General features: G+C 48.8%; 2 non-coding genes across 2 annotated transcripts; both read left to right on the forward strand.

Moving 5' to 3' along the window:
• The first annotated feature begins 10,746 nt into the window (after nt 1–10,746).
• On the forward strand, nt 10,747–10,818 carry TRNAH-GUG. Its single transcript has one exon. It is a non-coding gene; the product is annotated as a tRNA-His (tRNA).
• A 1,537-nt stretch (nt 10,819–12,355) lies between these two features.
• Nucleotides 12,356–12,427, forward strand: TRNAH-GUG. Its single transcript has one exon. It is a non-coding gene; the product is annotated as a tRNA-His (tRNA).
• The last annotated feature ends 223 nt before the right edge of the window (nt 12,428–12,650 follow it).

Raw genomic sequence — 12,650 nt, forward strand, 5'->3', positions numbered from 1 at the left:
AACTTTGAGCTTTGTTTGTTTTCCTTGGTGAATGTGTCTGATCTTCCCTTTGCGCTGATTTGGCAGAAGACTTGCGAAATGGGATCCGCGTACAATGCTCTGAAGGCTGAAAAGATTCAGCTTGTTGTGGAATTGGAGGCGACTGTGAATGACTTGGCTGGTGTGAAGGGGGCTCTTGCTGACCGAGAGAAGTCTTTGGAGGAGTCCCGGGAGACCAACAAGGCATTGGTGGCCGAAATTGAGAAAATGGGCAAGCAAAGAACGGAACTGATGGGTCACATGAAGTTGATGAACAGTCGGTGCATTTCGCAGGAGAAGTACGTCAGTGACTGGGCAAGGAAGATGATTGCACTGCTCGGTGGTAAGCTTTTTGCCGAGTGCTTCTTGACTTTGTAGTTCATTCTGCGCTTACTTTCTGTTCGTCTTTTCTTTGCAGATTTTTGTCTGGACGCTGAGGCTGAAGCAGCTGACATTGAGCGGTCGGTTATTACGAACATTCCATTCGGCGACGAAGCCAATCGGGACTTGCTCCGAGCGCATATTCGCCTTGGCAGAGTGGGACCTTTCATTGGCCGCCTGAGAGAAGTCATCGGCCGGATCGACAAGGAGCTGTGGCCCGAAGACGATTCCTGGCGGGAAATAGAAGGGTTGATGACTCGGCTGGAGGACGTCTCGAACAGAGTGCAGGCATGGAAGAAGTCTGTCGCTCGTTGTGGTGCGGACGTGGCGCTATCGTTGGTCCGAGTGCACTGCAAGGAAGCTCGCGAAGAAAAGCTAAAGGTGTTGCAGGTCACCAACACCAAGAAGCTTCGATTCGAAGATTTCACGGAGACCTTCCTCGAGACAGCCACTCGTATCGCGGACGGGATCGACCTTGACACCTTTGTGGAGCCTGCCAGTCCCGGTGCCAGTCCTGGTGACGCTTGAAAAACTTTACCTCGGTATGCCGAGTGGTATCTGTATCAAACTTTGGCCACTGCTGTTGGCCGTCACATTCGTGGTTCGGTGTGGATAAGCTTGATCCATACCGAGCCGACTATCGTAGATCCAACTTTGAATTTGAATCGAATATTTTGCTCTTCTTTCGCCAAAAATATTTTTGACACGATTTTGGCTCGTGGTTTTTGTTTGGCGTTTCTTGGTGAAGCCAATGGCAAACATGCAGAGCATGTAGTTGTTAGTTGTCTTCACATCCACACGAGCCTCAATGAGGGTCTGCCAAGTCTTCGAGTGCGCACTCGGAGCGAGCTTTTACTTAGGCGACTCTTCGTCGCGGCTAAGTCTCCGAGTGCGACTTTTAGTGCACACTCGGAGCGAGTTGTTACTCATGTAGTTGTCAGTTGTCTTCACATCCACATGAGCCTCAATGAGGGTATGCTAAGCCTCCAAGTGGATCTCTAGGATACACTCGAAGGAAGCTTTTTTACTTAGGCGATTCTGGATCGCAGCTAAGTCCCCGAGCGTGACTCTAAGCTCGCACTCGGAGCGAGTTGCTACTCATGTAGTTGTCAGTTGTCTTCACATCCACATGAGCCTCAATGAGGGTTTGCGAAGCCTCCGAGTGGATCTCTAGGATACACTCGAAGGAATCTTTTTACTTAGGCGATTCTGGATCGTAGCTAAGTCCCCGAGCGTGACTGTAAGCTTGCACTCGGAGCGAGTTGCTACTCATGTAGTTGTCAGTTGTCTTCACATCCACATGAGCCTCAATGAGGGTTTGCTAAGCCTCCGAGTGGATCTCTAGGATACACTCGAAGGAAGCTTTTTACTTAGGCGATTCTGGGTCGCAGCTAAGTCCCCCAGTGCGACTTTTAGTGCACACTCGGAGAGAGAGTTTTTACTTAGGCGACTCTGGGTCGCAGCTAAGTCCCCGAGTGCGGCTTTTAGTGCGCACTCGGAGCGAGTTTTTTACTTAGGCGACTCTGGGTCGCAGCTAAGTCCCCGAGTGCGACTTTTAGTGCACACTCGGAGAGAGTTTGTACTTAGGCGATTCTGGGTCGCAGCTAAGTCCCCGAGTGCGGCTTGTAGTGCGCACTCGGAGCCAGTTTTTTTTACTTAGGCGACTCTGGGTCGCAGCTAAGTCCCCGAGTGCGACTTTTAGTGCGCACTCGGAGAGAGAGTTTTTACTTAGGCGACTCTGGGTCGTAGCTAAGTCTCCGAGTGCGGCTTTTAGTACGCACTCGGAGAGAGAGTTTTTACTTAGGCGACTCTGGGTCGCAGCTAAGTCTCCGAGTGCGGCTTTTAATACGCACTCGGAACGAGTTTTTTACTTAGGCGACTCTGGGTCGCAGCTAAGTCCCCGAGTGTGACTTTTAGTGCACACTCGGAGAGAGTTTGTACTTAGGCGATTCTGGATCGCAGCTAAGTCCCCGATTGCGGCTTGTAGTGCGCACTCGGAGCGAGTTTTTTTACTTAGGCGACTCTGGGTCGCAGCTAAGTCCCCGAGTGCGACTTTTAGTGCACACTCGGAGAGAGAGTTTTTACTTAGGCGACTCTGGGTCGCAGCTAAGTCCCCGAGTGCGGCTTTTAGTACGCACTCGGAACAAAAAAAAAATAGACCGGAGTCTGCAAACGCGGAAGAACTTTGAACGTGCAAGAGATCAATCTGCTTTGTATTACTTCAATGATACTTGTTCTTTACATTGCCTCCGTCGGCGGTCACGTGTAGAAGCGCTTCAGGAGATCTCCGTTCCATGCTCGCGGCTCGTCCGTTTCTCTGTCGAGGTTGTAGAGTCGATATGCTCCGTTGTTCAGCAACTTAGAGATGATGAAGGGTCCTTCCCAGGCGGGAGCCAACTTGTGGGGTCTCTGCTGATCCACTCGGAGCACCAGGTCGCCTGCTTGGAATGTGCGACTCCTGACGTGTCGCGCGTGAAAACGCCGCAGATCTTGTTGATAAATTGTTGAGCGAGTCAGTGCCATCTCGCGCTCTTCTTCTAGAAGATCCACTCTGTCTCGCCTGGCTTGTTCTGCTTCAGCTTCGGAGAAGAGTTCGACTCGTGGGGAGTTGTGAAGCAAGTCACTCGGAAGGACCGCATCTGCTCCATAAACGAGGAAGAACGGGGATCGCCCTGTAGATCTATTCGGAGTTGTGCGGAGGCCCCACAACACCGAAGGCAGTTCGGTGACCCATGGGCCGGCGGCATGTCCAACTTCTCGCAAGAGTCGAGGCTTCAACCCTTGAAGAATAAGTCCATTCGCCCGCTCTGCTTGCCTGTTTGTTTGGGGGTGCGCCACAGATGCAAAATCCACTCAGATACCTTGGCCCGTGCAATAACCTTTGAATCTATCCGAGTCAAAGTTTGTGCCATTGTCGGTGATTATGTTGTGCGGAACCCCGAATCTGGCGATGATGTCTCTGACAAACTTGATGTCCGTAAGGGCGTCGAGCTTCTTGATGGGCTTGGCTTCAATCCACTTGGTGAACTTGTCGACTGCCACCAACAGATGAGTGAATCCCCCTTGGCCTGTTTTGAATGGTCCGACTGTATCTAATCCCCACACTGCGAACGACCAAACAAGAGGGATTGTCTTCAGCGCAGATGTTGGCTTGTGGGACTTGTTCGAATAGAACTGACAGCCTTCGCATCGGTCGACCATATCTTTTGCCATTTCATTTGCCTGCAACCAGAAGAAGCCAGCTCTGAATGCTTTGGCGACGATTGCTCTTGAGGAGGCATGATGGCTGCAAGTTCCCGAATGAATTTCTTCCAGGATTAACTGTCCCTCCTCAGGGGAGATGCACCGCTGAAGGACGCCTGAAACACTTTCCTTGTACAACTGGCCATCAATGACGGTGAAAGACTTCGACCTGCGGACGATCTCCCTAGCTTGGAGTTCGTCTTCTGGTAATTCTTGCCTCAGGATGTACGCAATGAACGACACAGTCCAATCGGGGATGAGAGCAAGAATCTCCATGATCAAATCAACCACAGCAGGGACCTCGACTTTAGTCGGATCTGTTGAGCTCTTCGGTTGTACTGGTTCCTCTGTAAAAGGATCTTCTTTCACCGAGGGGACATGTAGGTGCTCGAGGCAGACATCACTCGGGACTGGTCTCCGAGTGGATCCAAGTTTTGCCAATTCATCAGCTGCTTGGTTTTTCAGTCGCGGAACATGGTGAAGTTCCAGACCTTCAAACTTCTTCTCGAGCTTCCTTACTGCGTTGCAGTATGCAGTCATGGTGGGGTTCCTTACATCCCACTCCTTCATCACTTGATTAACCACCAAATCCGAATCGTCGTAGACCATCAGGCGACGGACGCCGAGTGTGATGGCCATGCGCAATCCATAAAGGAGAGCTTCGTACTCTGCCTCATTGTTGGAAGAATCAAAATGTATCTACAACACATACTTGAGTTTATCACCTTTTGGCGATATGATCACTACGCTAGCGCCGGATCCATTCAACATCTTGGACCCATCGAAGAACATTGTCCAATGAGCCGAGTAGATGTGAGTCGGTTGCTGTTGTTCTACCCATTCTGCTATGAAGTCACCCAAAGCTTGAGACTTTATAGCCTTCTTGGCTTCGAACTTGATGTCGCAGTATAACATCTCCATTGCCCACTTCGCCACTCGGCCTGATGCGTCCCGATTGTGGAGGATTTCCGACAACGGAGCATCAGAAATGACAGACACCGAGTGGTCTTGGAAATAATGAGCCACCTTCTTTCCAGTCATTTAGATCCCGTAAATAAGCTTTTGATAATGGGGATACCTCTGCTTGGAAGGAGTCAGGACTTCGGAGATATAATATACTGGCCGTTGAACCTTGTACGCTTTGCCTTCTTCTTCGCGTTCGATTGTGAGAACAGTGCTGACGACTTGATTTGTAGTCGCGATGTATAGAAGAAGGGGTTCTTTACAGAGCGGGGCAGTAAGAACCGGCTGGGTGGAAAGCAGGACTTTGAGGTCGTCGAATGCAATTTGGGCTTCGTTTGTCCACTCGAAAGTATCTGATTTCTTCATGAGTCGGTACAAAGGTAGCGCCTTCTCGCCGAGTCGACTGATAAACCTGCTCAAAGCCGCTAGGCAACCTGTGAGCCTTTGAACATCATGTATTCTGACCGGCCGCTCCATTCGGACGATGGTCCTGATCTTTTCGGGGTTGACATCGATCCCTCGTTCGGAAACGAAGAAACCGAGTAACTTTCCGCTGGGAACACCGAATGAACACTTGGCAGGGTTGAGCTTGATATCGTACCTACGAAGGTTGGCGAATGTTTCTGCCAAGTCAGTCAGCAGGTCGGAACCTTTGCGTGACTTGACTACGATATCATCCATATACGCCTCCACATTTCGACCGATCTGGTCAAGGAGGCATTTTTGGATCATGCGCATAAAAGTTGCTCCTGCATTCTTCAAACCGAATGGCATAGTGATGTAGCAGAAGCACCCGAATGGGGTGATGAAGGCTGTTTTTAATTCATCGAGACCATGCAGACGGATCTGATGATAGCCCGAGTAGGCGTCAAGGAATGACAAACGCTCGCAACCCGCAGTTGAATCAATAATTTGATCAATGCGGGGGAGCGGGAAATGGTCTTTCGGGCAGACCTTATTGAGATGATTGAAGTCGATGCACATTCGGAGAGACTTGTCCTTCTTGGGCACCATGACAACATTGGCGAGCCACTCGGAGTGGTGTACCTCGCGAATGAAGTTGGCTGCCAAAAGTTTAGCCACCTCCTCTCCAATTGCCTTCCTCTTGTGCGCGGCGGACCGACGCAGGCGTTCTCGGACGGGCCAAGCAGCAGGATCCACATGCAGTCGGTGCTCAGCCAACTCCCTGGGTACACCTGGCATGCTAGCGGGCTTCCATGCGAAAATGTCCCAGCTCTCATGGAGGAATTGGATGAGCTCGGCTTCCTATTTTGGATCAAGGGTGGTGGAGATGTTCGTCAGGGCAGCAGTGTCGTCCGTCGGGTGGATGCTGACCTTCTTCGTGTCTCCCGCCGACTGGAATGCGGACTCTGAAGCTGGCTTCTTCGAACGCATCAAGTCAGCGGGGTCGGCTGTCTTCTTGTACTCGTCCAGCTCGAGGATAGCCATCTGCTAATCGGCGATCCTCGACCCCTGCTGCAGACACTCCTCGACCCGCTGCTGATTGCCCGAGACCGTGATCACACCTTTGGGACCCGGCATCTTCAGCTTCAAATACACGTAACATGGACAGGCCATGAAACGCGCATACGCCGGACGGCCCAGAATCGCATGGTAAGCACTCTGGAAGTCCACCACCTCGAATGTCAGCTTTTCCTTGCGGAAGTTCTTGTCGGAGCTGAAAACGACTTCCAACGCGATCTGGCCGAGTGACTTGGCCTTTCGTCCTGGGACGACTCCGTGGAACTGCATGCTGCTCTCGCTAAGTTTGGACATCGAAATGCCCATCCCCTTGAGAGTGTCGCGTACATGATGTTCAAGCCGCTGCCGCCGTCCATGAGGAGTTTGCGCAGTCGGACTCCTTCCACCACCGGGTCGACGACCAGAGCCTGTCTCCCCGGGGTGAGCACGTGTGCTGGATGGTCCGACTGATCGAAGGTGATCGCAGTCTGAGACCATTTGAGGAACGTGGGGTTGGTTGGGGTTGCCATGTTCACCTCCCTATTCACCAGCTTCAGTCGACTCTTGCTTTCTACGTCAGCAAAAATCATCAATGTTGCATGGACTTGGGGGAACGGATCCTCCTTGTCCTCATCATCCTGCTCATTGACCTTTTCACTCGGCTGCCCTTCGCCGAACCCTTGGATCAGGAGGCGACATTGCCGAGTGGTGTGCTTCGGGAATATGGCGTTGCCTTCTTCGTCCATCTTCGTGTGGATTGGACATGGCTGATCCAGGATGGAGTTTCCGAACTGCTTCTTCTTGGGGGTGTACTGAGCTTTCCCCTTGCCCTTGAACTTGGCATTTGTAACGGCTGCTGCCTCTGCCTGCGGAGTGGATGGAGCTTTCTGCTTTTGCTTCCGATTGCTGTTCCCATCTCCGTCGGCGACTGTCTTATGCTTGCCGCTACGTATGCGGTCCTCTTCTTCACCATTTGCATAGCGTGCAGCTATCTCCATCATCTTGCTCATGGAGATGTCGCCTGCCCGACCGAACTTCAGGTACAGATCTCTGTACCGCACGCCTGCCTTGAAGGCGCAGACCGCTTGGTGCTCTGTGACGTTCTCCACCGTGTGGTAGAAGGTCGTCCAGCGCTGGATGAAATCGCGCACGGGCTCATTCTGCTTCTAGACACAGTGCTGGAGCTCCACGAGACCAGCAGGGCGCTTGCACGTGCCCTCGAAGGTCCTGATGAACACTCGGGCCAGATCTGCCCAGCTGTAGATGCTTGATGGGGCCAATTGGTTCAGCCACGCTCGTGCCGAGCCGTCGAGCATCAGGGGGAGATGTTTCATGGCGACCTGGTCATCTCCGCTACCGATCTGGACCACCACTCGGTAGTCGTCCAGCCACGTTTCTCGCTTGGATTCTCCTGTGAACTTGCTGATCCCCGTCGCCAATCGGAAGTTGGGAGGGATGTCAGCTGAACGGATGGCCCGACTGAAGCACTCGGGGCCAGAGATGATGATCCTTCTTCCACTCGGACGGTCTCTATCATGACCATCACGGTGGGCTCGACTCCTGTCGACCTTCCTCTGGGCGATGTACCCTCTTGCGTCGGGCCTTGGATCATACGTGTCACCGACTGAACGCCGATCATCATGATGTCGGGGCCCGTAAGGCCCACCCCACGGAGGGGTGCGTGAACGGCGACGATCTTCGAGATTCATGGAACGGCTGCCTCCTCTGCGTCGCTGATGAGAATCGGGGCTGAAAACCGACCGTTGCGTGTTCGCGTGGACAGAACTGTTATGGATCCTGTTGTGCGACTGGGAGACCGCCGAATTCTGCTGCTGCACCGTGTGTAACAGGGCACGGATCTGCTCGATCCCTCTGCCAGCATCTGAATCACTCGGTTGGAGGGAATTGGCTATCTTGGCAGCGGCAGCCAGGTTGAGGACGGGTGTGCGGAACACCTCCACGTTGCTCTGACGAGTGCGTCGACTGGCATAACGGCGGGGTTGACGGCGAGCGCCGGATGACTCGCCGACCTCGTGCTCGTTCCGACCAGTCCGGTGGGGACTTTCATGGGAATTGGCCATGAGAACTTCGGCTGTAGGCCCGCGACCCACGTACTCGGAAGGCAACTCACTCGGAACTGAGTCCAAGCACTGGGACGGCGGCGCGACCACAACCGACTCGAGGACCACCACTTGAGAGGACGCGTTCTCGCGCGCCTCGGCGTGTCGCACCCAACGCTGGAGCCGCGGACGGCAGGACTGCTTGTTGCGGCGCGTGACGGGGGCGAGGATCGACATCGGAGCCGATTGCTGGAGAAGAAGGACGCCGCGGGCACCGGCACGGAAGTGCGTAGTCCCGCGACTGGGGAGCGCCTCGACGTCGAGAGGCGCATCCCGAAGCCATGCCGAATCATCGACGATGGATGAAAGAGAGTGCGCCGAAGAGGATCTCACGACCCATGCACAAATCTCCGCCGGACGACATGGTGAAAAGATGAAGTTGCAAACTCGCCGGAAGTCTCTTAGACGCCTGCCCCACGGTGGGCGCCAACTATCGTGGGTATAAGTCTAACAGTAGATGTGTAGGGTATGAAAGGATGGGCAGAGCCTTAGCTACGACGAGGTTGTATGAGTTCAGGCCCCTCTACGGTGGAGGTAAAAGCCCTACGTCTCAGTGCTCTTGGGAGCTTAGTGTCGAGTGGAATATAGGGTTACAGTAAATACCAACCCCTGCACCAGTGGGAAAGGGTGGCTTATATAGAGTGCGCTGCCCTTCACAATGGCCCGGTGGACAGGAGCGGAATATTGGCGAATAAATGCATACGTTACAGGTAATGTATGCCTTAAATGCTAATAATGGTGTATGAAAACGTATGACCGTTGCCCTCCAGGGAGGTTACGATGTACAGAGTGGAATCCAGTCGGTACCTTTAATACGCTCCGAATGCTCGTCACCGACTGGATGATGGGGGAGTCGTCACCGACTGGATGATGGGGGAGTCCTTAGTTCAGTCGGAACTGTCTAAGGGCCTTGTCCTTTATGAAGGGTAGTCCTTGGGTAGGACCTATAGGGCAGGCCTATGACCCTACCCTGGGACTATAACCCCATCAGATACCTACGGATATCCGAGAGCACATGTAGAGATGTCATGGTCAGGTTTGCAACCATTGTGATCGTGGTGTTTGGATCTCAGTACCTCAGAGAACCAACTGTGGCAGACACCGAGAGGCTCCTCGCAATCTCGAAAGCTAATTTCATGGGATGGATACCTACTGGTGGCCAGGTTTGCTCGAATCACTTTACTACATGCATTGCAAATAGAAAAACTGTCCAAAAGCTTTATAAGTGCAATATAAGCTAGAATGCCTTTTGGAGCTCGACCTCCATAGGCCGGTTTTTGGAAAACTCCAAATTTATCAAAATTAATATTTTTCACATTTTAAACTTTTTTAAAAATACACATATACATGGAGGCATAACACACACATGTGTGTAAATTTTTAGGTTGAAATACGTTGAAACGAGGTCTATGCAAAAAGACAAATCCGTGATTTTTTTAGCACATGATATTATTCATCCTAAAAGTACATGATTTTTTTTCACATATCGCATCTCAAGGTATTTTATCCTGAATTTTTGCATACATACACATTTCATCCTTGTATATTTGTATATATTTTCCAGATTTTTTTGAAACTGGGAAGGTTGAATTTTGATTTTTTTAAATAAAGGGCTCCATGAAGGCCAATCTCGAAAGGGCCCTACTCAAATATCACGGTCATGTTAAGAAGCCCGCCATTATTGTTGAAACAGTTGCATCACATGATCTTTGGATTTGTGACGTTTTCTTTGGCTTGATTGACTCTTAGAGTGGCATCAATGTGATGGAGCGATCACCATTGTTTACTAGGCTCACCGAAGAAAAAACTCCTCCTTGTCACTATACTGTCAATGGGGATAAGTACAACATGGAGTATTATCTGATTGACGATATCTATCCTTCGTGGCTACCTTCGTCAAAACCATATCAGACGCAGTTGGTCAGGAAAAACCTCACTTTGCCCAAAGACAAGAAGCAGCTAGAAACGATGTTGAGAGGACATTTCAAGTTCTGTCGGCATGTTTTGCAGTTGTTTATGGACCTACAAACAATGGGATTTGGATACCTTGTGGACAGTGGTGACCTTTTACGTGATCATTCACAACATGATTGTGGAGGATGAAAGTGAGAATGATGCCGAGGTCTTGAATTTGTGAACATTGGGTGGTTATATCGAACTTCCCGATCAAAACCGGTCATATTTGAAGAGTTTGTTCAAATGCATCAACAATTCGATATCGACCAATTCACGTGCAATTAAAGGAAGATTTGATCGAGTATTTGTGAGCGGTTAAAGGAACAATGTTCAAGTGTAATATTAATTTATTTTTAATTAGAACTACCATCGTGTTTGAATATTTTTAGAATATATGCGGCTATTTGGACGCGTGAACCTAAAAAGGAAAATTTATGGATGAATAAGTGTGGTGATCAGTGTGTACTGCGACATGCACGATTAAGTGTGGTGATCAGTGTGTTTTCTATTCCGTAGCCTCAAAACTGAACAGAAAACGTGAGAAAAGCTGTGTGGGAGAAACTTTACGGAAATACAAAGCTTTGTGTAACACTTGATCACTATAGTGGCTGTAGTTTAGTGGTGAGAATTCCACGTTGTGGCCGTGGAGACCTGGGCTCGAATCCCAGCAGCCACATTTTCCTTTTTTCTTTTATTTTTTTTCTTTTTCCTTTTTTCTTTTCCTTCTTCATTTGCATCGGTTGTTGTTTGTCTTTGAAATATCATTTTTTGTACTCTCTTTGTAAAGAAATATAAGGGCGTTTAGATCATTATTTTAATGATCTAAATACTCTTATGATTCTTTACGAAAGGAGTAGTTGTTTGTCTTTGGAATATCATTTTTTGTAGGTTTGTATTTGAACTGTTTTGTACTCCCTCCCATCATAAACTCATAAATGTGTGTACAGATTTTTCTGAAAATAAACTCATAAATGTGTGTATAGAATTTTCTGAAAGTTAGGTCCTACAAATTTTGACCATGTTTATAGACTAAAATATGTACATTTAAAATAGTCAAGCCGAGACTGCTCCACTCATGTACATTTAAAATAGTCTATCCGAGATTGTTCCACTCATTTTTAAGGCTTTATCTAGGGAAGGCTTCATACTAAAGGATGTTTGGATCTTCAAGATGAACCCATCTATCATCGTTTTGTTGAGCATATCCAGCAATTCTTCATCCTATGAATGTGTATGACTTTCAACTTGTGTTGAACAAACTGAGGATGATATTCTTTGAAAGCACAGGTATGATTTTACCCCTCATTTTGTTGAAGGCTTGAGCTTCCCTAAAAAGCCAAGTTCTTTTGCTTGGTTGGCGATATATGATATGACGCCCTAAAAGGCCATGTTCATTTGCACCGGTTGTTGTTTGTCTTTGAAATATCATTTTTTTAGGTTTGTATTTATATTGTTTCGTACTCCCTTCCATCATAAACTTATAAATGTGTGTGTAGATTTTTCTGAAAGTTAGGTCCTACAAATCTTGATAAATGTTTATAGACTAAAATATGTACATTTAAAATAGTCAAGCCGAGACTGCTCCACTCATTTTTTAGGCTTCATCTAGGGAAACCTGAAATGTGTACGATACACTAAAGGATGATGTTTGGATCTTCAAGATGAACCCCTCTATCGTCACCGTTGTTGAGCATATCCAGCAATTCTTCATCCTATAAATGTGTATGACTTCCAGCTTGTGATGAATAAACTGATGATGATATTCTTTGAAAGCACATGTATGATTTAACCCTCATTTTGTGAAAGGCTTGAGCTCCCTAAAAGGCCATGTTCTTTGCTTGGTTGGAGATATATGATATGGGCTGCTGATGCATAGGTAAGTGTGGATGACTAAATTGCGGGCTGTACACTTTTTACGAACAGGAACAAGATACCAAGACACATCCTCTTCTTCAAGTGTTGTTACACACTTAGGTCAAGGAATTTGATCATTGAGACGCTGCTAAGAGCATCTACAACGGGACCTTCAAATTCGACCTCTCAAACATCCACGGGCGCGTTCGCGGACACTAATCGGTCACGCCTTAAATTACCCTCTCCACATCCACATATCTCATATCCGACATCCTATATCCATACTACACATGCATGTCGAAATAATCTATGTGATCAAACATAGAACAATAAAACCGAAAGCATACTACACATGAATAGTGGCTGTAGTTTAGTGGTGAGAATTCCACGTTGTGGCCGTGGAGACCTGGGCTCGAATCCCAGCAGCCACAATTTCCATTTTTTCTTTTGACTAATTTACAGATGTTACGTACAGTACAAAACATAATAATTTTCCAGATTGCTCAAAGGGAAGAAGAAACGGTGCCCAAATTGACTACATAGCCCAGCAAACACACGATTCGTTTTCCTTTTCTTTTGATCATTTTCTGAGTGCTATATGTATCAAAAAGAGGCCAAATGTTATGGTAGAAAAGAACAGTTATTTTATGCCCA

The sequence above is a fragment of the Hordeum vulgare genome, chromosome 6H (assembly GCF_904849725.1).
Source record: "Hordeum vulgare subsp. vulgare chromosome 6H, MorexV3_pseudomolecules_assembly, whole genome shotgun sequence".
In the NCBI taxonomy this organism is placed as follows: Eukaryota; Viridiplantae; Streptophyta; class Magnoliopsida; order Poales; family Poaceae; genus Hordeum; species Hordeum vulgare.